Raw genomic sequence first — 27,823 nt, 5'->3', positions numbered from 1 at the left:
ATAGAAAAATAATAAGATACATGTAATCCCCTTGTCAAGACGATCTTATTCTAGTTAAATCTACTATATATATATATATATATTTTTTTTAAATAAAATATGAGATCAAAAAGTTTAAAGCTTCAATAGTGTACATCCATCACAAAGTGGGGAAATAAAACTGAAAAGAATCATCATCCACAATCACATGGAAAGAGAAAATGTAAGCAAACATACAAGGAGAAATAAGATACTTAACTTTCTGACTCAAAGCATATAGAACATCACTGAATTAAGAAGCAAGCCTAGCAGACATAAAAGTTCTGGTGAAAACTAAACTGATTCCTGGCAATCTGTCATGACAGTTCTGTCAGAAAGACAGTTATGATGGATAGAGGAAGATGGAAATATGGTTCCAGAGGAAAATGTCTGCAGCTGTACAGATATCTAACATGGCTACTGACTGTTGAGCCTTTTTATTTTATGTGGTTTGAGGTAAATTTGGAGTGAAAACAGAACATTGTACAAATAAAAGGGTTCATAAACTGAAAATGCAGGACTCGGATTTATTAGTTTGGAGAAATGGGCAATCAAGGTGAAAGAAATTAATATGACTGGTCAGGAAATGAAGTGAAAATTTAGACATGAATTTTAGAAATACTATTTCAAGGCCTCTCATGGAGACGGAAACCAAGAATTGTGAAGTAGCTGAATGGCAAAGTATCATCAATTTACCAGAAGCATTAGAAAAAGTCAGGAAAAGAAGATTGAAAACCACTCTAAAGATGCATTATTGTAATTCCTCGGAATAAAGAAAATTCAGGGGGTTATGGGTCAGGTATTTCAGATTGCATTTAATTCAGATTAGGTGAAATTAGACAGCCTTAATAGCATATCAACATAAAGAATAACAAAGAACAGCATGCTGAAGAATGGCCCAGGTGAGCAACATGTAGAACTTAGACATCTCCCGCTGTGATTGTGATCAAGCCTAATGTAAATTTGACATTATTTATTAGAGGAAAAATTCACAGAAAATCTGAAGTTGCTATCCACTCACATCAGAAGAAAGGAAAAGTGAGATCTCGTTTTTGTTTGTTTGTTTGTTTTGTGTTTGTTTGTTCGTTTGTTTATAGGTAATGGGTGGCAATAGATTAAAGAGGAACAGAATATCACCACAAATCTGCTGTTGTTTCCAAATAGTTTTAAATTCATACATGTCCATACATCGGGAGTACAAACCTAAGACAAATTTTCAAAACAAAAAAAAAACATCTTTGTATGCTTTCGTCCTTTCATTTTCCTTAAATGCAAAAGAAATGGATCTTTTTAGCCAAGAGCAATACCACTAAAGTTATGCAGCTTCTAGCTGAAGCTGCCTGATATCTGACCAATCTGAAATGGGACTAAATTTGGGTCTACCTATGTCCTCTCGTGAACAGGAAATAGTCTATTTTGGGAGTGCTAGATAGTGCCAGAATACGTTCTGTAAACATACGTATTAAAATGCCCCTTTAAAAATGTTTAAATTAAAAACAGAAAGAATAATTGAGTGTTTGAAACTGCAATTATTAATGCCTAGAAATTCCAGAGGATAAGAGATGTTAGAAAAAATAGTTTTTACACTTTTTTTTTTTTTTAAAGCCATACAGAATGATTTGAAAATTCATATAAAATGCCATTTTGAAAGTAATCCCATGGAAACAGAAGGACAGGCAAAGGACAGAAAATGCTTTATGTTCTCAAATACCTTCCAGGTTGGCTCAGCCCACCCAGACTATTGAGATGCTGTGATCAGACCAAAACATGTGCTTATGCTGTCAATGACTCCCCATATCAAAGCCACTTCTTAGCAAATTACTCTCTACATAGCTATATCATGATTGCATATTTCCACATCCTTTAAACTAAATTTCAGCAATATTTACCTAATTCACACTAATTATTTGGGGTATTTTTATATACAGTGCATTTGTTGTCTTCAGGTTATGTTCATACCTATGTGGAAATGTACTTGAGGACTTATAAGGCACACTGTCTTTTATAGCACTGTTTTACAAAAATGAAAGTAGCCCTCATAAAAATGAGAATGCAGTTTGTGCCACTGCATTACTGAATGTATAACTGTTTTACCTACAAACACCCACCCTATATCTTAACTGATTTAACTTAATTTAACTTAACTGGATCTGCATTGAGATCATTGAATTATAAAGAGTAAAATAGTGATGAAATAATTCTTGTTAGAATTGGATGTTCACTGCCTTTTACATAGATGATGTCAAAACATATTGACAGTTCTGAAAGTAGGAAGACTAAAATACGGCTGATCATAGTAAAATGATCTTCCACCTTCCAAATTTGTCATATAGACTAGAGAATAGAGCTTATGATTTCTAGATCCCAGGACAGTGCCCTAGGGGCTTTAAATTTCCTTTCTGCTGCAGTATTGTGCAGGAAAGCAATGTCTTAGTGTAATGACAGTAATGACTTGATTGAAGGCCTATTAGCTATTACCTTTCAAAGTACCAGAAAGCATGAGTTCATACCTACATAATCCCTGAAATTGGGTAAACAATAATGAATTACATAGCATTTAATTTCTGTTCATCTGCTTTGCTTTTGATTTAGTATTCGCACTTTCAACTTTTATTCCCCAGAATGATGAAGGTTAGAATTTTTTTCTTACAATAATTGAGGACACTACAATCAAAGTGCTGATAATTGTATATAATTACATATTGGAGCCAAACTGCGAAGAGAAGGTTAAGCACTTCAAGAGGAAAAGAAGGAATACGAGATTTATAATTTCTCTACAAACACCCTGGAGAAGGGTCGTCCCACTCTTTTTACTGTTGGAGGGCCAGAAAATGCCCTTCTGGTGTGTTCTCAAAATAGCAGTGAACATTTTTTGACAGATTGAACATAAAGTTTAAAAATCATGGCCTTGTCCTTTCTTTTCACTGGCCTATGAAGACAGAGACATTAAAGGCAATTGGAACATTGTCCACAACCCACCACTGTGAGGCAGAGATTTTGTGCTACTGTTTAACCCACAGTATTTAATATGTGGACATGTGTTCTGCACTGCTCAATTACAGTAGCTCCACATACTTTCATGGTTTGATGCCTCAGAATAGAGTATTTTATAAAGGACTTCCTGAGCATGGCTAATTCCTTGCTGAATCAGCTAGACTGGTGGAGACTCAATTTTTACAGCTGTCTCAGCCTTTCATTCTAAAAAAGCCTCAAAATGCTTACCAGTGAATTAAACTCTATGGTAACTTATTGGTAGGTTTCTGCTGAAACGATAGTGTCCCTACAGCAGTAATTCCTATTTCCATAACAAAATTGTGTTTTACTTATCCAGCTATTTGAAAGATGGTACTAGAGTGGATTCATTTAATCAATTTATATTGTCATCCATAAGACCTTCTATTTTTAAAGGCCTATCATATTTTAAAAGACAATTACAGTGATAAAAAAAATATATATATATTTGTGACAATGCCAAAACAAAAAATAATTATTTCCACTTATTGGGAATCAAGTTGTAATCATATTATTTTTTCCTTCTTTCAGTCCCAAGCAGAAACTAAATATCCTGTCACTTTCAAAGTGTAGAGCCCTACAATTTTTAAAAAATATTTAGTTATTTACTACGTAATGAGAAACTCAGATTTGTACTTTCACATGCTTTTCAGTAGAAGAACCAATTTCTGAGTTGTTCATGTAGTACAGCTCTCATTTACAGAATTCCGTAACAAGACTCATCAAACAAATAAGTAAATATAATATTTATACCGTTGACCCTGAGAAAGCACTGCAGAAATGGAAGCAAAGCAAATACTCCACTCTGACATGTATGGGAAAATTCCACCCAAGTCAACTCCCAGCAGCATCTTTCAGGTAACAAAAATAAATAAATACATAAATAACTATTAAAATAAAATATCTAATCAGAATAATAAACCCAAACAATACTCAAATGCTGAAGATATTTGAAATCTGAACTTTGTAACCAAGGATCTTTTCGTAAATCTATTGGAAGAGGCAGATAAATTTCATGCTATAAAAGTGTAAGAGAAATTTTCTGTTTTTCTGTTGTATCACTATATTGTAAAACATTAAAACCTCCTGATGGAATTTTATGGGCCAGATTTTTAAGTAGGTGGATATGGTCATTCCATTTGATCATATGGTAGAACTTTTCCATTTCTAATATGTCTTTTTATTGGTCAAGATAATTGCTGTTATTTATGATATTTTCCAATACGCAATTAGCTAGCAAAATGTGATATTGTGTCACAATTACTTAATTACTTAATCTATCTGTGTTTTGTCATCAAAAAAGTGTCTCAAAAAAAAAAAAAAAAAAAAAAAAAGCAAACCACCACAATAAACATAAATTCTTAATACTTAGAGCTTCAGTATTATTCCAGTTGGGTGTGTTATATATGGAGTGGTAATTCGTGTCGAGAAGATGGTTGATATTAATAAAGAAGGGGGAGATTTGGGAGTGTGGCCATGTGGCCAAACACCATGGTTGATGATAACATTAGACTCTTAACGATGAGGCCATCAGGAATGTAAAAGAGTTTAGAGGCAACAAAGACGGGTGATTCAGGAGACTCCATGCAGTCTCGGGTTGCCTGTTCTCGTTAAGGCATGGAAGTTTCTGTGTGTTTGCTGTTGCTGTTATATGCAAAATTGTTTGACCAATGAAAAGTTGTTTTGAAAGGAACTGCTGTGGGGAGAAGGGTATAAGAGGGGAGCCTGCCCTCAAGATAGAAAAAAAAAAGGCAACACGATGAAGTTATGTCATCAATAAAGAAGCAGAAAGAAGGAATGAAAAGGAACAGGCTAGCAGAATGCAGACCAGTACGGGAACAGGCACACTGATTGCCTCATGAAGATGGGTTCGGCCAAACCCAGCAAACTGCTCAGAGAAGCTCGTACAGAAAGTCGCTGGAAATAGGCGCATCAGAGCTGGGAAGAAGCTCAAGCTGAGAGAAGCAGACCCGCGCACACAACTGCCCCTCGGCGGTAAGCAGCTGGGCATTATGGGGAATCATACGTCCTTAGAAACGAAGACTGCCCTGGTAAACTTACAGGTTATTCTCCTTATTAACAATCGGACAGTTAATGATCCTGAAACACGGGACCAAATTGAGGTCAGGGTGTGGGACTCTGAAACTAAAAACGACAAGGTTGCAGTGGGATTGCTCGGCACCTGGCGAGCAGTCTCTGAGGCCTTAAAGAGCCATGTGGGACCACAGTCAGAAACGTGTGCTTTGCCAGATAGTGAGGGAGCTGCGGGCTCGTTTACTGATCCTTCTGCTACACCATTTCCCCCGCCCCCACCGCTGCTGCCATCAAAGGCCTTTGCTGTTACGCCCCCTGCTGACCTGGACGTGCCTTTTGACCCAGGCCCTATTGGCCTTGAGAACGAGATGGATATGTTTTTTTGCGATCCGGGAAGAACGGGATATATAAGGCCCGAAGGCCGAGTTGCTTGACAACTTAAAGCAAGGCATATTGTTCACAAGGAATGGAAAATGAAGACTTGTTTGTAATCAAGAAAAGGAATGGAAAATTGAGACTGTTAAGTCATGGAACTTAAAGGATTGTTTGTTACTTTTTCTGATTGTACATATGTATAGGTGTACTTGGGTTTAGTATGTAAAAGAAATGTTCTGTATATTTAGGAAGTTAGATGGTGTGTGCGTGTTGGTGGAGCATAGACTCCCCACACACCCAGCGCTGTTTACTTGCCTTTCATACCTTTTATAAATATATTTTTTTTAAATATTACTAAATTTAGATTGAGTTGAGCCTTCATTTATAACAGGTGTGCTTCTTTACTATGAATTTACTGAGTATTCCTTTACTATGAACTGTGGACACACAATATCATGTAGAAATAGGGCCAAGTATGTGAGGATTCTGGTTAGTGCTATAAAGAATTTTCTGAATTGTAAGACAGTTTAAAAAATTTTTGGAACACATTCATTTGGGAATAATATTTAAAACCCAAGCTTCCATTTATGTTCTTGTAATTTCAACACTTTTATAGTAGCTATTACTCCTAATTATCAGGGAACTCCCACTAGTCATGAGTAGGGACTCTCCCGTGGCAGTAGCTTGAACCAAATTAGTAACTGACTAAAGCTATTATGAACGAGGCTTTTTCTTACTGGTGGATGAAAGTCAAGTCTGTAAATGGGAACAAAACCCAAAATGGTTATAAACAGCAATCTTAAATCACTGTACAATAGGCATATCCTGCAAAATAACTTGTGGATGTAAGCATACATATCTATTATTAAGTTAATGTTTTAGTACTGTTTTGATGTTTGTCTACTGCACTTTGTTTTCCCAGGACTGTGTAAGCATGTACATTGCTCTGAACAAGTAACAACTCAATTTTAGGTTATCTCCTCTCACTATTTTCAGAAAGTACATTAGATAACTTTTGTTGATAGCATTGTAATGACCCTCAGTTGTTTCCAGACTCTCTTAGGGTGTTAATATTTGATATGCAATCACATTCTGTGAGCTGTAAAAATGTTTATGACTGTGCATAGAGCAACAGAATGTTTTACATTTTAGTTGAGGCATCATACTGACAGCCCAAAACACAAAACATCCAGTGTGAATTAATCTCTCTTTTTACTGTCCAGATTCTTGACTCAGCCTGCACAAGTTTAAATTAGGAGCACCTTTCCTTATTTAAGTGCTCTCATACCAATATACTTTTGGTGCTGATGCATGCTTTCTCTTTGTTTGTTTGTTTGTTCACTAAGTTCATGGCCACTTCTGTGCTTACATATTGTATTGAACTATTGAACTGGGGCTACAGAGATCAAAGGTAGAAAGAAATGAGAACCACTAAATACAGAGTATATCTACTGACTTGTTTAAATAATTTAGATTAATCTTTTGAAAAGTAGGATTTGCACCTGAGAAAAGCACTTCTGGATTTTAAAAACCATGTCTTTTAAGTGATTACAGTATTCTGAAGAATAGCTTCTGCAACAGCTTTATGCTTACAAGGTGTGCAAAGCAGCACATTATTTCTACTGAATGGGCAATAACAGCTTTATACTAAGGAAGTTAAACATCTCTCAGAAATGAAAGAACAGTATTCATAACTTCTGTTTTAGCTTACTGTAAAAATGCTCATGAAACTGAATGATCAGCAAGAACTTTGGTCTGTTTTTATTTGCTTGCAGTATGTGCAAGCCTGTTAAAATATTCTTTTATCTAAAGTATAATTAGGAGACAACCATACCATGAGGAGATAAATCATTAACTGCTTCAGGGAAAAAAAAAAAAAAAAAAAAAAAAAAAAGGCTAATCTTGAATTTAATTCAAAAAGCTTTTGAAGGCTGTACTTTTATTCCTAAACAAAAGGTTTCTTTCTAGGACAAGCTACAGAAGACTTTACATTGACTTGCACAATTGCTTTGCACACAAAATGTATTTAATAAAAAGGATTTAAAAATATCAATATTTTTACATTATATAAAAATTGTTATATAAAAAATCTATAATTTTTGATGTTTAAACTTCCCTTTGAACCTTTGAGGTCCAGCTTTCTGCCTTTCATAATTCTTTTCTCTTATACCCTTAAGTTTTGATTAGTGGTATTCCTAGTGTCTGTGCATCTGGCTCACAAAATAAATGCCTTTCTACCCCAAAAAATACAGCAAACAACAAATCAAATGAAACAAAAATCACTTTTTACTTTACAAAGTAATTCGGATAATTCTACTTTATTAAGGTTAATAAGTAGATCAATAAAGAGAAATAAATAAATTCAAATGTAATATGTCACAAGACAAATACACACAACAAATGACAAGTGCTGACTTATGGGGGTGAAAAAGATTAAATGAAGTGGTATAATTTAAAAGGAAATTCTGGCCAAATACACTAATTTTGCTGAAAAATCAATTCAGCAACAAAATTATTTTTATAATCAGAAAAAGATGATCTTCTGAATGTTATCATTCCTGTTGAATTGCTGATACTGGTCCTATGATCATAATTGACAAATTTATTTTGAATGTTAACATAAACTTAAAGAACGGTGGCATTAATTCACAAAGATTCATGAGCTGTTTATTTTCTTAGCATAGAGTTGGACATAATGTTTAAGAAATATCAAAGATAAAAACATATTTTGTTCAAGAGCGTATCAAAGAAATAAGACAACTATTATTTATTTTTTTTTCACATTCAACACTATGTCATTGTGTAACTGCATTGACCTGTGTTATAATGCCTGAATTCTCAACACATCTGAAAACATAGCAGGGGATAAATACGAACTTAAAAAACTAATTATAAATGCCCATTAAAAATATACTTGCTTTCTGTTCAAAACTAAGGCCATTTCCATTCATTAAAGTTTTATTTTAAATACTAAAAAGCGCATTTATTCTCTAGGATTTTTGTGTACCTTGAAAAGTCATTAATCATTCCTTTTTTATTTCTTTATGAAACATTTAAGATTTGTGTTTGAGTTAATTAAGTACATAATTTTTGTTTTGTTTTATGACATTTATCAAGTGATATGATTAAGCTTTCGTGTTTACATTAACAGTTACAGATTTTGAATATGTACTGATATAAACAGGTAGTATTAGCAGGTGAATCAGTCACTCCTCCCTGTGTGCTGTAGTGAGGAGAATCAGCTATGGTAAGACCATATGGTAAAATCAGCTATGGCAAGCCAGATTTCTGGTGATTTGGACCTACTCTATGTGAAATACAAGACATGAGCTTAGATTTTCTGGATCAAATCTTCGAGGGACTGTAACTGGGAAGGAGTTTTTCCTCCTTTGCATGGTTTGAACTGAAAATTATTTTGAGGTATCAAAATAATTGGTATCATTAACACACACACCAACAATGAAAAAAGCAAAACACCACAGTATAACTACCAACTGCATAGTTTGCATATGGCTAAGATATATATGTATTCTGTGCCTGGAATTGGGCTTTACAATTGGACTCACACTGATAGCGATAAAAGTGAGTGCATCATCTGAATTTTCTCCTTAGTAGTCTCCTTGTGGTTTCCCTGACCAAGACAATAAACAACCCCAAGTGAAAGTGGAGGAGCAATCTATTTTATATCCAAATGGATTGGTTTAATATCTTTACTACGAAATGTAATAGCAACAATAGAGCATTTTCATGATGATCTAAAGGTTTTGGCAACTGAGTGACTCAACAAAAAAGCCTTGCATCTCTCTGCAAAGTCCTCAGGCAGTGCTGAGCTGTCAGCACTGCTGCTTCTGATGGAAGCAGGAATCAGCACACACTATGACATCTGTGTCATCTGCTCTGCTCCCTGGGTAGCTCAGGGATTGCATCTGGCTCCTTAGCCCCATTTTTTAGCAACTGGGAGCCAGGAGCTAGGGAAACAGGCACTGTGAGCTATTTTCTTTCTCTTGCTGAAACCTGTAGCCATGACCTTGAACCCAAGGACTTGAAATAAACAGGTCTATACACTCCACTCCAACTTATTTAGGGATATTTTTGAGAGGCTGGCTATGATAGAATTTGCCCTCTTGTCACAGGTAGATTGGTGTAGTTCTTACTTGCAATTGAGTACATATGCTGCCATGCCTTGCTAAACTATGTGTCACCAACTTTAACTTATATGGGAAACATTATGTTGTATTAGCAGAAATCAATATTAGTGGTTTGCTGGGTGACATGAATAGAATCTTTAAAAAAAAAAAAAGATCAAACCAAAAAATAACATAAACTACGGTTGCAGTTTTGAGCAAACTAATAATACATGACGTGGTTTCTTGTCACTTTCCCTCCTAGCACCCTGTTCAGAAAAATGTAATTATTATTTTTTTTTTCAAAATTAAATTCTTTCATAAAAGTAACACTTTGTCCTTATAGAGCAGTGACTTCTCTACTGAACTTTATTTACCTTTCTTTCAGATATATTATGGAGAATGTACCCTAGAGATGTAAGGAAATGATATGAAGAATTCATACCTCCTACACTCAAAATATCTTCTCTCAATAAATATAGAAAATCAGAATAAATAAATAAAATAACCTTAAGCGTGTTTTTTTTTGTTGTTGTTGCTTTTTTGTTTTTTTTTGTCTTACAAAGTGGAAATATGTTCCATGATTTTGTTCTTAATTCTGAAGAATAGTTCTCATTGACTATTTTGAATGTTATGCATGATCAGATGTGACAGAATCATACAATTTTTCTGCCTATGTTTGATACAAGAAAACTAATTAGCTGAAACTCCAATAACTACACAATGATATCCAAACGCTTATTCCATTTTTTGTCTATATCTTCTGAATCACCAATCCTCAAAGAAACACATTTTATTAATCTGTGAGTCTGGTCTTTTTTTTTTTTTTTTTTTCAATTTACAATTACATTTACAATACTTACATTTTCAATACTGCAACTAAAATTCTGCTTGATACGTGACTCTACTAACAGCAAATGTGATATAGTCACAGTCTGAGAATTATAAAAAATTAAGGAAAGTAAGAAAAAAGAAAAAGTAAGTGCTTTAGAAAAGTAAGACATAACTACGACACAATTTACATACCTTTCTGGATTTTATGCACTCATGCATAAATTTCAATAAGGAAAATTCTATCACAGTATTTCTTTAGTTGAGATAATTTTATTCTAGAAAATATTTGTTGTCTCATACTTCCTACCAAGTCCCATTAAGTAAATGAAAACTCATGTGCCTTCATAAAAATTTAATCTAATTTTTGAGCCACTATCTGCTCTTTAAAACATACATACAGAGATAAACATACATATTGAGATAAATAATTTCTGCGTGAGCTGAAAACATAACTAAGGGAAGAATTTTTCCCAGAAATGGTGAGATGTTTCACTTCTTTATATATATTTTTTTGCGTATCCTTAAAAATGTGTTTAGGGCTTTTATTTTTCACTTTGAAGCAAAAGTGTGTGACTATAACAAATCTACAGGCGCTGCTTACCATTACTGTAGCAATCACAGGAGACAATTTGATGCTAGTGACAGCCTATGTATATCATTTCAGATGACTGCCCACTTGGTAATATCACAAGCAGTAGCGCTATATATATATATATATATATAAGTATATAATATATATATTTTATATATAATATATATTATAATAATATAATTATATATGATATTATATAATAATATAAAAATATTATTTATAATAATATATAATAATATTATATATATATATTATATAATTTAAAGAATTTCAGCACTGTGCAGAACAACAAAATGCATCCCCCACCTAAGCTCCAAGATGTGATCTTACTGGTCTTTTTTTCTTTCTTTTTGATTTCAGAATACTTTTGAACACTGAAGTTCTTGGCATCTGTAGAAAATGCTGCTAGCTTCAAAAATCCAGCCAGAAACAACTTAATACTGTCTCTATGCAAAAAAAAATTTGCTATGTTCCACAGAGGCATGCATCAGCCATGTCCTATATGTTAATAGGAACATAAAACTCTAAGATGCTTTTCTGGTTAGAACTTTTTTAGCCATATTTTTAAAGGGATTAAGCTCCATTCTCAGGAAAACATCAGTACTGTGTTACAATATAGTTTCACATAAACTGATTTTTTATGAATCCCTGCATATTCTTTAAAGTACACCCAAAGTTCAATCTAATCTAGATGGCATCATCAAATTTTTATACCATTACTATAATTACATTTGCACACACAACTCAATTACCAAAGATACGGATCGTTACCTGCACAATTTGATTATGAAATTTAAATCAATATATTTGATATAATTACAGTTAAGGTTACAATACATTTTGTCACAAACCACATTATACATTACTGTCTTGTTTTATGCATTTTAATAATTCACTTTAATCCAGTATACTTCAATAAAAAGGGATATTTTTCTTTTGGAGTAATTTCACTAAATGGGAGGAGATGGGAAAATATATTGTACATTAGCAAGTAAAGCTAAGCAAGTTATCTATCCTGTATTTTGTTTAATAATCTATATTCACATTGCTGTATTTTGTTAAGAAAAAAATATCATTGCTATGCTCTTTTATCTGTGTTCATAGAAACTAATCCATAGAAGGAAATGTATAGGAGGAGACATCTGCAAAGTTAAAGTCAAATTGGGTGTTAACACAGAACATGTGCTTTAATATGGTTGTCCAGGTGCCAAATGAGTGTCAGATTGGATTCAAAGCTTAAATTTGGACAATTCTGAACTAGCAAACGTGTGACAGTGAGTAATTCATATACGCACTAATTTGTGCACATACATTAACTGTCTCTAGAATATAGTCATTTGGGGGAGATGCAGCAGGGAATCTGTTTAGAAAATACAAATATACACTTCTAAAACAGATTAGGACCAGAAGCAATTTAAGAATATCCATATTTCATACTGAGGAAAAAATTTGTTAGGTTATTCCTATAAAATTTAATTTAAATTAGGGTGTAATTCAGTTCAAAATGTTTCCATACATATGTTTACTCAAAGTTAACTATATAGTATGAGAAGCCTTTTGTATTTTGAGATTTCTTTTGTGATTTGATATTATTTCACTTTGAGTTAAATGCTTATTCACTTGATTTAAAGGAAAACGTTAAACATGTTTCATCTTAAACATCATTATAAGTACCAAGATGCTTGCTGTAGCTGTATGCTTTTATCTCCTTTACAGGTCAAATTATTAACAGTAATTTAAGATTTTATTGTTAATAATCATTATTAACAAACACAACAGTAATGTTTATGTTATCTTAACAATTATAATATACCTCTTAGTAACAGCATATCATAACAAATGTTTTATTGCAACTTCCTGATGATCCCTGAAAACTGTCCTTGAAATATTCATTTATTTTATTTTTATTTGAATGATCTGTGTTTGACATTTTTTCCAGTGTCAAGAGGCAAATTTAGCAGTGAAAGGCCTGATTTTCTAAAAAGCATGTAGCAATGCCTGATTTAAAGGTTTTATAGGTTCATATTTATTTAAGCACAGGCAAGTTAATATATTCTCAGCTTGAAATGAGGAACCATACTGTCTTAGAAACATCGTTAAACAATACAAAGGAGTTTTAAGTCCTAGCTATTTAATTTTTTCCCCTCAGTAACCTGAGCCAGTTAAAAATTCTCTTCAAGGTGAAAGACACTGAAAAAATGGCTTTAATTTAGAATTAATATCATGTCTGTTCCTCAATCAATTTGATTTCTTTATTAGACTCTTAGCAGAGTATGGAGTTAGGATTTCTCCCTTCTCCAGAAATTTACATCTTCTTCTACATAAGTGTTAAATCAGCATGATTATGAAAGGAAATTTTTTCAAATCCAAGATTAAAATTGCGATGTTATTTCTGAAAACAAAAGAACTTTTTTTTAGCACATTTTTTTAGTCACCTTGAACACAGTATCACTCCTTGTTTTCATGTTCTGATGTGGTTTTTGTTATTGTTGTTTATTTTCTGTTGTTTTCCCCAGGGTCTTGATTTAGATGTTGTGGTATTTTTTTCCTAGTGGTTTTGGGGTTTGAAATTAATTATTGGAAGTAAATACATGTATATCCCAGTGATGTTTATACAAAGGAAAATGCAGTGAGTGTAGGAGAAGTAGTTCTTGCTTTTCTCTGTGGCCTCATCAGCCTTATGTATGCTAGCAAAAAGAGAGAGAATGGGTATCTTTTAGGCTTTTATCATGTGCAGCTACTAAGTTCTGCTATTTTTAATTTAAATCACATTTCAGATTCCACAGTGGAAGTTAATAAGTTATTCTATAGGAAAAGAAACTGTATTTTTTTTCAGAGTTATTAATATACTTTCAAATGGACATCTGCAGAAATGTACTTTAAGTTTATGACTATAATAGCTGATACCTAAGTAGGGATAAAATATTGTCTTGTTCCTGGGAATGGATTTTCTTGTCTTTATTGAAAGATGGTTTAACAACACAAATTAAGTTAATATTAGGAGACCTGTTATAATTCCATTAACTATTTAGAAAACATGAAATAAAAAGTGGCAAATCTATTTACAGTCCTTTCAAGTGGGAATATTGGAGAAGAAAAAAAAATAAAATCATTTTATCCAGCATATCAGCTCATATCCATGTATTGATTCTTCAGGGTTTACTCTTTTATCTATGATCTATGTCCCATTAACATCAGAGATCATGGTACACCAAAGAATGGTTCTATTATTATCTCAAGTTGTATCTTAGCAAGTCTTGAGCTGTTCAGTCATGACTTTGACCCTCAAGGTCATTTAATGAAAAAATATACATTTCCAGAGTTACAGCTACCTGTGGCTAAAATTGGATTGCTATGCCCTAGCCAAGTCTACCTCTTATTTGAACCATATAAATTATGACAAGTATTTTTCTAGCAGAAAAATAGCTAGCTTATTGGAAGCATTCATGATATGTGCTACGTGAAATGTATGGAAAGACATCCATTGGGATGAAAATCATCTTGTTCTGGAGAGATGAAGAGAAAGATCCATTTATTTCTTTATCATTTTAGGATGTTACTTAAGTTTTTACTTTGGTAAAAAGAGAAACTTCCTGCTCCCTAAACCATTGCATTGAAATAGCACTCTGAATGAAATTAATAGACTATTCACTGTGATATGGAGCACAAATAGAGAAAATAGTTGGGCTATGTTCTGTCAAGAATAAAAATGTTGCTTCTATATGGTTCAGTCTGGAGCCCCCTGTAAGGCAAACCAGGATTCCTCTATTTAAATGCAGAAGTTCCTATAGACTTTAATATAAAGCCAGATTCCATACCTTAAAACTACATCTCTGTGAATCAGGCACAACAAGGGACAAGTGAAATAAAAGAACTGATAGGTTGCAGATATTGTATCCTGAATAGAATCTGGAAGAAGTTCACAGCATTTAGGGTAGACCTTGAGACCCTGAGATGATGTTTCCATCATCTCAGTTATTCCATACCCTCTGACGTCATGCTAAACAATAGATAGAGGTAGCTAGCCGGGATGGGGGTCCGTCTGCTCAGGGATAGGCTGGGCATCAGTCAGTGGGTGGTGAGCAATTACATTGTGCATCACTTATTCCGTACACATTAGTAGTAACAGTACTATTATCGCTATTATTATTTTTGTTTCCTGTCTTAATAAGCAGTCTCTGCTTATTAACAAAACCCACAGGCTTTGTTTTCCTATTTCTCTCCCAGAGAGGGAGGGCGAAGGGTGAGCGAATGGCTGTGTGGTGCTTAGCTGCCAGCCAGGGGAAACCACAACAACAGCAATGTAGTCATGTAACCAAATTAAAGCCAAAACTTTCAGCCTGGTCCTTGACCTGAATAGGGAGTGAGGATCCGGATCCTGGCATTTATACGTGATAGTTTATATGCAGCCAAAGTAAATACTGTAGTCAGAGGTCACGGCGCTAGATTTTGAAAAGTCCTGCATAAAGAAGAGATCTCAGAAAAGCAAATTTAAACATTAATGTCAAGAAAAGTCCTCCTGATTGCTATATTCTTTATCTGTTGTGACTAGACAGATGAAAATCTATGAAGGCAATTTTGCCTTTTAGGTCATTTTCTTTTATGTATTTATTTTATTTATGTTTATTTATCTTATTTTAACAGGCTCTGTACTAATTTTCCTCACAGAATGACTAGCAGAAATATGACCCTTAAGTGCCTTTTGTAATTAATTCATTAGGTCAACTCTACGCAGTAAGACCCTTGTCAGGTTATTTCTATTAGTGATAAGGAGCAATTGACCCTAAAACATTGAAGCCAGGTATATGAGCCTATTCCACAAGGTCTCTTGGCTCCACCTTTGTTAAGTGAAATCTGCCAGGTGGGGATCATTTGACCTTTGATATATAGGAAGCATGAGGAGCTGTAGAGGGAATTGTCTCTCCAGGGGAGTTTGAGGCTTAGGTTACCTAGGGTGCTTTTCTACTGTTCTGGTGAAATGGACTCAGTGTTCCCCACTAGGCTGCTTTTTCTTCATGTTTTCTAATGTCTCTGTGAAATAGTTTTAGAGACTCTATGAGCTACTTACTTTGGTGGTGCTTTCTCGGTACAGTGAAACCCTGGTGGTACAACTTCAGTGTGAAGTAGTTGGGAAGTGACTCAAGTTCAGAAGCTAGCGGGTAAGTGTTCATGGGTTCTACAGTTATTTAATGTTGAGGAGTTTGAGTACTTCTTTTACCTTGTCTGTTTTCAGTGAAATTATTTACATGGTTTCTAAGCACCCTTCCTAGTCCTACAAAAAACTCAGAAGCTCAAGTGCATACAGGTAAACCTGACTTTAAAGAACGTTCTGAAGTATTTGTTAAGATTGAACAACATGCTGTGTGAAAAAGGTGCCTTAATGTCTATTCAAACTTTGCCTTTTGGTAAGTAGAAATAAATTTGGATAGATACTGGTGGCATTATCACTACTTTTACTAAGTGGAAACTGTGAGAATGGGCTGTTCATAAAAGAAATACTGTTTACACGATATGCAAGTCAAAAGCATCTAAATTACTAAAAGTTACAGTGTCAAAGATACAACTTTTAAGAAAGAAAATATAGTTGGACATGTCCCCTTAGCCCCTCCATAGATTGGCTCCCTGAAGAAAAAGTGTGAAAGGTGTAATTGTTAATAGCTTCTGAGGTAGGGTCAGGGGAAGATGGTTTTTTCCCACTTGTTTACTCTTCCTTTCTTCTTCTCCAGGCGAGTTATGGTAGCTTTCCAAAACTGAGTATTTTGGGGATGTTAAGACCAGCGTGTTCTTATTGTTATCTCTCCTGAATGCACTTCAGGTTTTGTCTAACATTAAACAAATACTCAAGAGTGTCATCCAGAGATCTGTCCTGAGGCAGGATAGTTCTGAGTGACAGCGAGAGTGGGAGGATATGGACAGGCATTTAGAGCAGTGGGCTCCTTCAGTGATTTGGAAATTGACCCCTGAATAACTGAAAATAAAAAAAAAAAAAAAATAAATTGTGGAGTGGTGGAGTGCTTGAAAAAGATGTCATTGCCCTGGCAGTACCAGACAAACACAAGTCACTGCAACATGCTGGGGCTTTGCCTATGCTTACTGAGCTCTATTCAATGGCAATGTAAATGACAGACTCCACAGTCACTTCAGCCTCTGAGACAGACCCAGCTGCCACTTCTGCCCTAAAATGGGCCCCAAGGCTGAGCCAGGGAAATAAACATCATATGCCAGCTCATTGGCAGTAATGACCTGGAAAGACCATGAGGAACCCCCACTGGATGAATTGGCTAAACAACTCTGGCAGTACAAAGTCTCTTCTCTTCCTTACAGGCCTGGTCCCCCACTTCTAGGCAGCCCACAGACCTCAGGTCCATAACAGCTGCTGAGCTGAGGAAAGGCCAGACATGAACAGATCTTCTGCAGCTGTTGTGGAATAAGATTTTACTTCCCATAGCATCAATTGTCCTTTTGTAAGATTTCTGCTTTCACTATTGCATGGTGGAGCAGGTTTCAAAACCAGGGGAAGTTTAGGCTGGACATCAGGGAGAGGCTCTTCACCAAGAGGGTGGTTGCACACTGAAACAGGTTCCCCAGGGCATGTCTGAATTTAAAAAGCAATTGGACTGTGCAATGGTCACATGGTCTAAACTTCCGGGTAGACCTGTGTGGTGCCAGGAGTTGGACTTGATGATCCTTATGGGTCCCTTCTAACTCAGGATATTCTATGATTTCTACAGTTCAAGTAGATGGCCTGAGTTAACAGGACTAATTTTACTGTAAACATACACAAATGATTTTGTCAACAATGTGTACCACCCACATCCAGCATGTGGGTGGTAATGAGCAATTGAAGGTCAGAGGGGAGGGGGTAACATCTGCCTAGCCTGATCAGGAAGAGGATATGAAGCTATAGAAAAGATTTCACTGACATAACTCAGCTGATGGCTTTTCTGTGACAGGTTTCAATGGCTATATGCACTGTGCTTAATATCAGTGTTTTGCTTGTAGAAAGATTGTCCGTTATAGCCATTTCCAAACACATGAAACAATATCACTTCATCTTCATGTATTTCATCTTTATGGCTTGACTCCTTGGGGCTTCACTGTTAAGTGCTGCACAGACTAGTGGAAGTGTGAGGAAAAGGGAGAAGGAGAGGGGAAAAAAAAAAAAGGAAAAGGAAAGAAATGAAAGGGAAAAGGGGGGGGGGGGGGGAGGGGGAAGGAGGAAGAGGAACAAGGGGAATCCCCAGATAACTGTTCCTCTTTGAGATAAATGCTGTGACTCTTTTCTACTTGCTGGAAGGATTTTACAGAAGTCTTAATAAAAGCATTTTTTCTAATCTTAACTTCCACAGTCACTCCAATGTCTAAATAGGACACAGCTTTGTTGAACATTTCCTCTGCATGTAGTGAAATAATAATTTTATGCTTTAAGGGTATGTTTGTCCTATGTTAAGCTCTCTTTGTATAATGATGTACGCTAATCTATTTTTAATAAGACCAATTTGGTCTCAGTTGATTAAAATAGTGTAGGTAAGAGCTACGCAATAATCCAAAAAGCCTGATAACAGTCCTTATTTAATATCTTGGAATCAACTTTAATTAAAGAAGTAATGTCCAGATCCTCAACTGGTGTAAAATGGCATTAGTTTTAATGAAACTATGCCAATTTTCACCCACTTAATGTCTGACCCCATGACTGTGCCTGGTTTGTTTTTCACTAGGTTTATTCTCTTTCACTATTAATGAAATGTTTCCTGCTTCATTTCCTGAATAAGAATGCCAGTTGACTTAAGGGAAAAAAAGAAACCAACAACTTAATATGTATTAGCAACCAATATTTCCTCAATGCACATTAGCACTGAGCTCAGTAAAGAGTCACCAGTTTACAAGAGTTAAGAAGCTGATCCTGAAGCTTTCTGACTCTCAATAGGCTTTATTTAAAACCCTAGACTCGAACTTTGAGTCCATAACTAATAATTTTTTTTTTAAGGTTTGCATATTTAAGCTGTATCACCTAAATTTCTTTATTCACTGACAAGCAGGAAAAAAAGTTCTTTAGCACTCTGTGAAATGGCTTAAGAATTCTCCCAGTAAAATTAAATAAAAGTTAATGTTTCATATTTTATGTGGGTATATCTGTTTTACCTTTCAGTATCAACACGGTTTACCAAAACTTTTATCATAGTATAGTACATGAAACAAAAAGTGTCCTGTTTAGCTGTGTGCCCAATCAATTCCCATAGGAAGCTGTGCTAATTAAATGTCACAATTCTGTGAAGACTGACTGGAGGACTTGGGGGGGAATCTCAAATGAAACTTTCACCTCTGTAATATGTAAAGGACAGTTTCTTTCCAAGTGACTAGCACATCTCAATGGTTCATCCTGTAGTTTTAGTGAAAACCTCACATACTCTTTTTTTCTTGTAATAGATTAATATGATACTGATTCAACTATTAGGATGAAATCTTGGTCCACTGACTTTCCCATTGACTTTGACAGGACAAGAATTTCATCTTTAATGTACTCAGCTTACTTTAAAATCACATAACATGACTTTTGTGCTCATCAAGGATGACTAATCTTATGATGTCTAAAAATCATATATGTCTAGTTAGATATTTCCAAAACTACCTCTACAACACTATTACAAATACTTGTCTGCTACTCAAGTACACTTTGTCTACATGGCTACAAGAGACTTCTACACAAATTGTTATACAGAAAATTGTATTTCATTCCCCATTTATATTTTAGAAGTAAATGAACATGTTTAAATAAAGCAGGTAATATTTTCTTAATGTCTAGAAATACAAGTGAACATTTGGAAAAAAAAATCCACTATTTTTTTCAGCTTCAAAAAGTTCACAGTATTACATATCTTAGTGCTCAAAAATGTCTTTGGAGGAAAATAATCATTTTATTTTATCATTTGTAAGCTTTCTAGTACATTTTGGGAAAGAAAATAAATTATTTAATGTATGAATCATGTATCTGGCTTTAGAAACAAAACATATTTATAAACTGTAACACATAACAGATCTTTCCTATCTGATATTTTAACTGACTCACTTGCAATGAATGCTATAAAATGGATCAAAATCTCCCTTATGTCCTCTAAGATTATCTCAAACACGATAACAAAAATACTGTACAAATAAAAATCACAGAAGTGTTGTAAAATGTTTCCTGATCATTCTGAGTGCTCTTTCCTATGACCACTCTCTTACACTAATGTTTACCATTTGCAGTCTTGGTATGTTTTCAAGTATTTTGGAAAAGCATTAAATTTGACATGAAGCTGGTTGCTTAAACTTTATTCAGTCCATGAAGATTAAGATAATGATTAAGTATAGGATCTATCTGTACAGAGCAGGGTATTATTATTGAAGCAGCCCTGACCCTGAAAGGTGATCATTCTTATCAGACCTCACAATCTCTGAGTCTCTCACCCTGCTTGCTAGGAGTGAATGTTCACAAAAGTCATTCAGGCCATCCATAAAGAACACTTTGTTTAGAAGAAAAGTAATTTCCAGTTTGATTTAATAGCTTATTGGATGAATAGGTGCTAACAAGTAATCTGGAACATCATATTCAAGCAGAAAGTTTTTGTTTTGAATACATGTATAAGGTGATTGTAAGTTTCACTGAGGTGATCAGTGAAAACTCTACTCATTCCAGTATCTTAATCTATTTCCTTAGATGATATATAGATCTAGAATATATGGAATAATATCTGTTTAGGTTTCTTACACCACCTAATTTTAAATGTCAGAGCATAGAAAGGAGAACCTAGCTCTTAACCTGCAGTATCAGCATCCTGGATAGATGGTAGGAACTATACCATCAAAGGCTGAGTCTCTAAAATTCTATACAAAAAAAGTTTCCCATGTAAACTTTGGAACTCACTGTATAATTTATACAACAAAAATGTGAATATAATTTTATAAATTGAAAGTCAACTTTAGAATTATTTTTTTCCAGTATTTTTATATAAATGTAGTTAAAGGTTATATTGCTTCTGCTAGGGACATTCTAAGCAAAAAAAATAATATATATATATATTTAAATTACCAACTATACATTAATTGAAGCATAAACTTCGGGAAGAAACCAGCATCACATGTGAAAAACATAGTTTCTTGAAAGATTCAGTCTGCTATATTGTGCTCACTTCTCAGCATTATCAGTGTTAAATGCCACTATTAGACCTTACATGCTTTGATAGCAATTTGAGAATTCTAATCTGGAAAGCATGATTTTAAGCAGTTCATATAAACTGCTTAAATATATACCAATTTTAAAATAATACAAGCTCTTAAGTCAAATAATATGATCTATGAAGCTTGTAATATAAACTGTTAAGAGTCTACTATAATAGACTTCCTATACAATTTGAGTTAGGTCCTGTATATTTAGATACATCTTCTGATGTGCTACATGCCAATATAAGTAAAACAGTAATTTGTTTGGAAACACCTGAGAAAATACTTCAGAATTCTGCTGCTTTGCCAGCCAACAAATTCTTTTAGAACTAATCCTTGTTCTGTTTGTTGTTTTTTGTTTGTTGTTTTTTGTTTGTTGTTTTTTGTTTGTTGTTTTTTGTTTGTTGTTTTTTGTTTGTTGTTTTTTGTTTGTTGTTTTTTGTTTGTTGTTTTTTGTTTGTTGTTTTTTGTTTGTTGTTTTTTGTTTGTTGTTTTTTGTTTGTTGTTTTTTGTTTGTTGTTTTTTGTTTGTTGTTTTTTGTTTGTTGTTTTTTGTTTGTTGTTTTTTGTTTGTTGTTTTTTGTTTGTTGTTTTTTGTTTGTTGTTTTTTGTTTGTTGTTTTTTGTTTGTTGTTTTTTGTTTGTTGTTTTTTGTTTGTTGTTTTTTGTTTGTTGTTTTTTGTTTGTTGTTTTTGACCAGGTCTTTTATATTCTGCTTACCCTTTATTAAACAAAGAAAAGCTCAATAGCATAGGCCTCATTTTCCTGTTCTACTGTAGCTGGAAAACCTTAGGCCCTTCCATTCCATGGTAATAAGTCCCTACAAAAGTTCAATGTCTGCCTATCTCCTTCTCTGGGATCACAGGAACTTCTTCGAGGTCTGTTGATCTTTTGTCCTGCTCAGACTATAGCTGTAATCCCCCATTTTATTCCCCAGAACTAAGGATAAAAATGAATATGAGTTCAGTATCTCAGTCTTACATAAATTCCAGCTCTGAGCACAAAATTGGGAAACAAGTATGAGTAGGAATACCTTCTTGATTCTCTTTCCCCTTAAAGCTTTTTATTTCCCACACCCCACTCCTTTTCAATATCTGCCTGAAATATCTACTGGAATCTTTTTGTGGATCTTTTTTAGGAGAGACAAGCAAAGTTCCTTTTCTGGACCCTTTTTAGCAGAGAGACTCAAAGTAGTCTCTCTCAGAAGAAAACAGGTTTCTTCATATCATAATCCATATAAGGTACTTAGAGAAGTTAGGACAAACAGAAAATGGATGGAGTCATCTGCAGAAAAGCACATTAAATTGCTGATAGCTTGTGACATAGTGGTGGTTACTTGGGAAAGTGATGACTTTGGCATTCACAGCTTATGATGGCGATACCAGCTTTTGTATACTTTTTGACTGTCTGGGCCTTCATAATACATCAGACCTCATTAGGGCAATTTCCTCATGTCAGTTCCTGTTACAAAATTGGTAGGCACATGGATGAAGCAGTTTAATAGCAGCCTGTCTCAGAGACCATGCTGAACTGCTCTGTGATGTGGTTTGGATTTTATAAATAATTGAAAACAATAAGTGGCAGGAGAGCCAGCAGCAGGAAGCACACAACTCACTGTAGTCTGTGTGTGAGCAGCTCCCTTGGACTAAATAAAATCAATAATCACCAACCAGCCTTCCTTGGGTACTATAAAAGCTAAAGATCCCATATTGCCTCTTTTAAATGAAAACCAAGTAATTGACAGCAGTGACAGCTGCTGGGAGCATACCACTCACTGCCTGTGCTCAATGCTTCTTTCCTTTTCCTATCCCCAACAACAGATACATTGCAAATGTGAATGACTGGCATTGCTGTTGTACGCAAAGAAGAACTTGCTTGTTGCTTTGTAATTGGAAATGAAAAAACGGAAGCACTGCCAGCAAAATGTTGTTAATGAGGCACTCTATGGGCTCTGATTTCAAAAGCTAAAATTTGCTTAAATCAAAATAATAAGGAAAAATTCTCCAGGATACTACTGAGAGTTCAGACAGCTCTCAATGTGTCCCCTCTATCCCCTTCTAGTTCTATACGTTTCCCACCTCCTACTGGGGATAATAATAGGAAGGAAATGTACTACTTGCCTTAGTGTATTGCTGTGAGATTATTAATCAGTCAATGTTTGTGAAGTGCAATGAAAATGAAATGCTGCCCATAAGTGTTAAATGTTATCTTTTCACAGACTCATTCTCCCCCTCCAGCTTTTCAGCCTATTCTTATTTCCTTCTCTGGTGGTATTACTGTATACTATGGAGTGTGTGTTTCCAGAATACCTGAACAGTACACCAGGATTCCCACCTGCAGTGGGCTTGCTTTCAAGAGGTGAGGTCTATTGTTTTGTGAGATGTTTGTCTGAAAAACTTCTTATAGTCATTTGTTATAGAGAATGCTGAAAAAGTCATTCCTTTACAAAGTGTTCTTTCCTGCTATCCCAGAATTAATCTCAGCAATATTTGAGACAGCAGCTAATCTGCTTTATACTGAAGGATTGACTCATGACTACCGAAGTGCCTGGCTTTGTACATACATTCATCCCATATGAATGGATTGCTTTTCTGCTACTAAATAAGCAAGACAAAACTTACTACATTCAGTCCAGAACAGTAAGGCACACATGGAAAAATTTTGCTTTCTACAGGCCATTCACTCTCCTTTCATGATGAGGAGAGGCTACAGCCCCCTCCCTTTAAAAGAGAGAGCCTAAAATCTCAACCTCTTCTCCATCTGTAAGAATATGTTGGAAATCCTATTTTAAGAGATTCTAAGACACTCAGTGTCTTCCTATGCATAACCATCATACCCTTTTACTTGTTCTTTTTCTTGTGACTGGTAACTGAAGAGAACCGAGAGACTAAGAACAGCATCCTCGGCCACTTCCCAGACCACACTGGAGAGTATAATTCTGTTAAGTGCTGTAAGGAGTGAGCCACAGTAGGTGAGAGCAATGCACTAAGCAGAGCTGAAGAAAGGCACGGGTGACAAAGGGCACTTGACAAAGAAAGGAGACAGTGCAGAGAGGAGGTAATAAAGGCTGGGACCTTGTGCAGCCTCCAGACAGCAAATTCATGTGTCAGGTTGAGTGTCGGTAAAATGCTATTGATTTAAATCACACATTCCGATAGTTCTGAGTTACAGGGGATCTCTTGTGTTAAAAATCTGCCTTAAACATTAAAGCAAATCTGTTAGAATTCAGTGCTTACAGATGTTAGATTCCAACTTAAGGTATGAGAAAAGTCTTCTCCCAGAGATTTTGGAAGGTGCTGGCGAAGAGCCACAAGAAGTCCTCTAAGAAATATTTGAACATGCTATCACTCTAATCACTCTAGACAGTACATTTTTCACCTTAAAGCAGACTAAAATTTAAAAATTTACAAGTATTGTTAAATACATTGATGTTATCTACAATATTTTCTACGTAATTTTAGACTTATCAACTGTCTAATTTTGGAAGCCTCTCACTTTTACCTCTTCCAAAGTACACATCCCAAATGGTATTCTGATAATCTGAGATATGCATGCTTCACTGGGCATTTTTAACAGAAACAGAGCATTTCTGGGACAGTATGCTTTCATATGAAAGTGTTTTGTTTGTTTTGCATTCTTCTGTATTATGGCTATAAAGAAGTGGTTTTGCTTTAAACAGACAAATTAATGGATTCCACATTCATGCAGCCATCTGTGCAGTGAGTGACAGGGGGCTATGTTAGATCCCTATTAGGAAAAAAATCAAATTTCCTATGTAATTGAGGATAGATTAAAAGAACTTCATTGGTCATTGTCCAATTGCTCCTATCTCATTTTTCTAAGGCATTATGCTTTAAAGTATATGGACACTTTTTTTTTTTTTCCTGTCAGGCTTCAAATTCAGTCCAAGCTAGCATTTTATTTTAGCATTTTATTTGATGGACCTTCTCTCCCTTAGAAAGTGCAGGACCATTATACCCCTGTGTAATGGACAATGCTAAGATCTGAAAATCTCGCAATGATTGACAAGTGTTGAACTTTTAAATTCTCAGATCTCATTTGAAGGGTGATCTTTTTTTTTTTTTCTTAGACTTTTATCCCAGGATGGCAATTTTGGTAGGTAAGGAGTTTGATAGTAAGAGAACCAGCTTTGGTTAAAAAATAATTAAATAAATAAAATAATAAAATAAAATATATAAAGCTGAGGTAGTACAATTTCAAATGTATCATGCTCAAAGACTAAACACACTGATACTACTTCAGCCGTGCCTTGTAAGTTTATTCCATGTTTGGCGACTTCATATTCCAAATAAAAGTATTGTGAGATATCTGCAGCAGTTTAGGAAGTAGATATAAAGTACATATATACTTAGAAAAAACTTATTTAGTACCAACTGAATAGTTCTCTCTTTTCTGAATTCTTATTTTTTTTTTTTGTTTGTTTTCATAATACATGCAGCCTCAGGCAAGACTCGTAGTACTGTAGTCATATCTTGCCTGTTTCAAAACTCAGTGGATATTGCTGGGACAATATATGAATACTCTTACTCCAACTAATGGAGTGTGTTATACATGTATACTTCATGAAAGAGAATCTTCATTCCATAAATATACAAATAGGGTGCAAATTAGTTTGTCAGAACATTTTATAATTAGTTATCTAATATACTTTTAACAAAAAGTAGTGTCATTTCATGTTGTGGGAGCAATTTTGTACAATGATGCATTTTGATTTTTTTTATTGATACCAGTCCCCACCACAATCAAAGGTACAGGCAGCCAAAAACAGCTTCAGCATCTACTGTAAAGAAAATTTATGTATTAGGTATATATGGGAAGGGTTTGGTAGTATGGGGGCTGCAGGAGCAGCCTTTGTGAGCAGAGCCCAGCAGCTGCCCCAGGTCAGACCAGAGACAACTCCAGTCAGATCCAAAAGGGACCCACCAGAGCCAAGCCATAAGTGACATTGGTTATGCCTCTGCTGGGAGAGCAGATTGAAGGAAGGGAAAGAAAAATAAAAAAGAAAGAAAAACAAAACAAACAAAAAGCCTGCTGTGCAAGAGCATCTGGAAGAGAGGAATGAGAACCAGCCCTGCAGAAGATAGATCAGTGCAGAAGATAGAGTAGGAGGTGCTCCGGGCATGCATCAGAAGTTCCCATGGGGCCTGTGGAGAGGCCCCTGGTTGAGCAGGCTGTCCCCCTGCAGCCCATGGGTCCCACATGGAACAGATCTCCATGCTGCAGTCTGTGGAGGAGCCCCAGGTGGAACAGGAGGTCTGGTGGGAGCTGTTGACCATGGGGGACCTGTGCTGGAACAGTTTGTTCCTGAAGGATGGACCCATATTGGAGCAGTTATTGAAGAGATGCTGCCTGTGGGCAGCCCATGCAGAATCAGTTCAGGAAGGACCCCACATGGAGCAGGGGCAGAGAATGACCATGAAGGAGTGGTGGAGATGAAGTGTCAGGGACTGACTGCAACCCCCGTTCCCCTGCACTGCTTGAGGGGAGGATGTAGAAGAGGATGGATGGAGTAAGGTGTTTTTAGTTTGCTTTTAGTTTCTCCCTGCTCTCGACTGCTAGTGATAGACAATAAATTATATTAATCTCCCTATGTTGAAACTGTTTTGCCCATTATGGTAATTGGTGAGCAATCTCTCTATCCTTATCTCAACCCTTGAGCCCTTTTCCATCATATTTTCACCCTGTTTTCTCTTTGAGGAGAGAGAGAGAAAACAGTTGTGCCCAGAAGGGCAAAACCACCACACATTATCTATGAGAAAGCTGTACTTACAAAACAAAACAAACAAAATCCCTATAGTTCTTTAAAAATTAAACAGGAATGTAAAAAAAAAAAAAAAAAAAACTCACTCTGGAAGTATTCATCATAATACTTCTCATTTAATGTTTGCTTTACTTGACATTTTGGCTGCAATGGTCTCCACCAGGCACAGTGCTCTCTCCAGGAAGTCAGTACACACCCAGACCGACTGCCCATCCAAAAATGCAGCAGTTCGGGTCACTGGATGTGGAGAGTGTCTGAGCCTGTTGCTGCCATCAGCGGGAGGCAGAGAGACTGTGTGCATGAGGTGCGAGTAGGTGGATGACCTGGTCTACATGGTGGCAGAACTCAAGAAGGAGGTGGAGAGGCTGAGGGCTATCAGGGGGTGTGAGCGGGAGATAGACTGGTGGAGCAACTCCCTGCAGGGCCTCAAGGAGAGGTACTGGGGTGAGACAACCCAAATGGGGGTGGACCCCTGCCCTGTTACTGTCAGGCAGAGGGAGGGGACCTGGGAGTTGAGGAGGAATGGAAACAGGTCCCTGCTCGACATCACAGGTGATGCCCTTCCCTTCTGGCCCCACCTTCCCAGGTGCCCTTACACAACAGATTTGAGGCCATGGAACTTGAGAGACCAGTGGGTGAGGATGAGATAGGAAGCCTACCCAGGAGTATGCCTAGGGCGAGGAAGTCAACTCCACGCCTCAGGACTGCCTCCACCAAGACAGAAAGAAGGGTGATTGTTGTAGGCGACTCTATTCTCAGGGGAACAGAGGGCCCTATTTGTCGGCTTGACCCTACCCGTAGGGAAGTCTGCTGCGTCCCTGGGGCCAGGGTCAGGGATGTTGCCAGGATGCTTC

This window comes from Netta rufina (genome assembly GCF_964035555.1).
Source record: "Netta rufina genome assembly, chromosome: 8".
In the NCBI taxonomy this organism is placed as follows: domain Eukaryota; kingdom Metazoa; phylum Chordata; class Aves; order Anseriformes; family Anatidae; genus Netta; species Netta rufina.
This window is presented reverse-complemented; position numbering follows the sequence as displayed.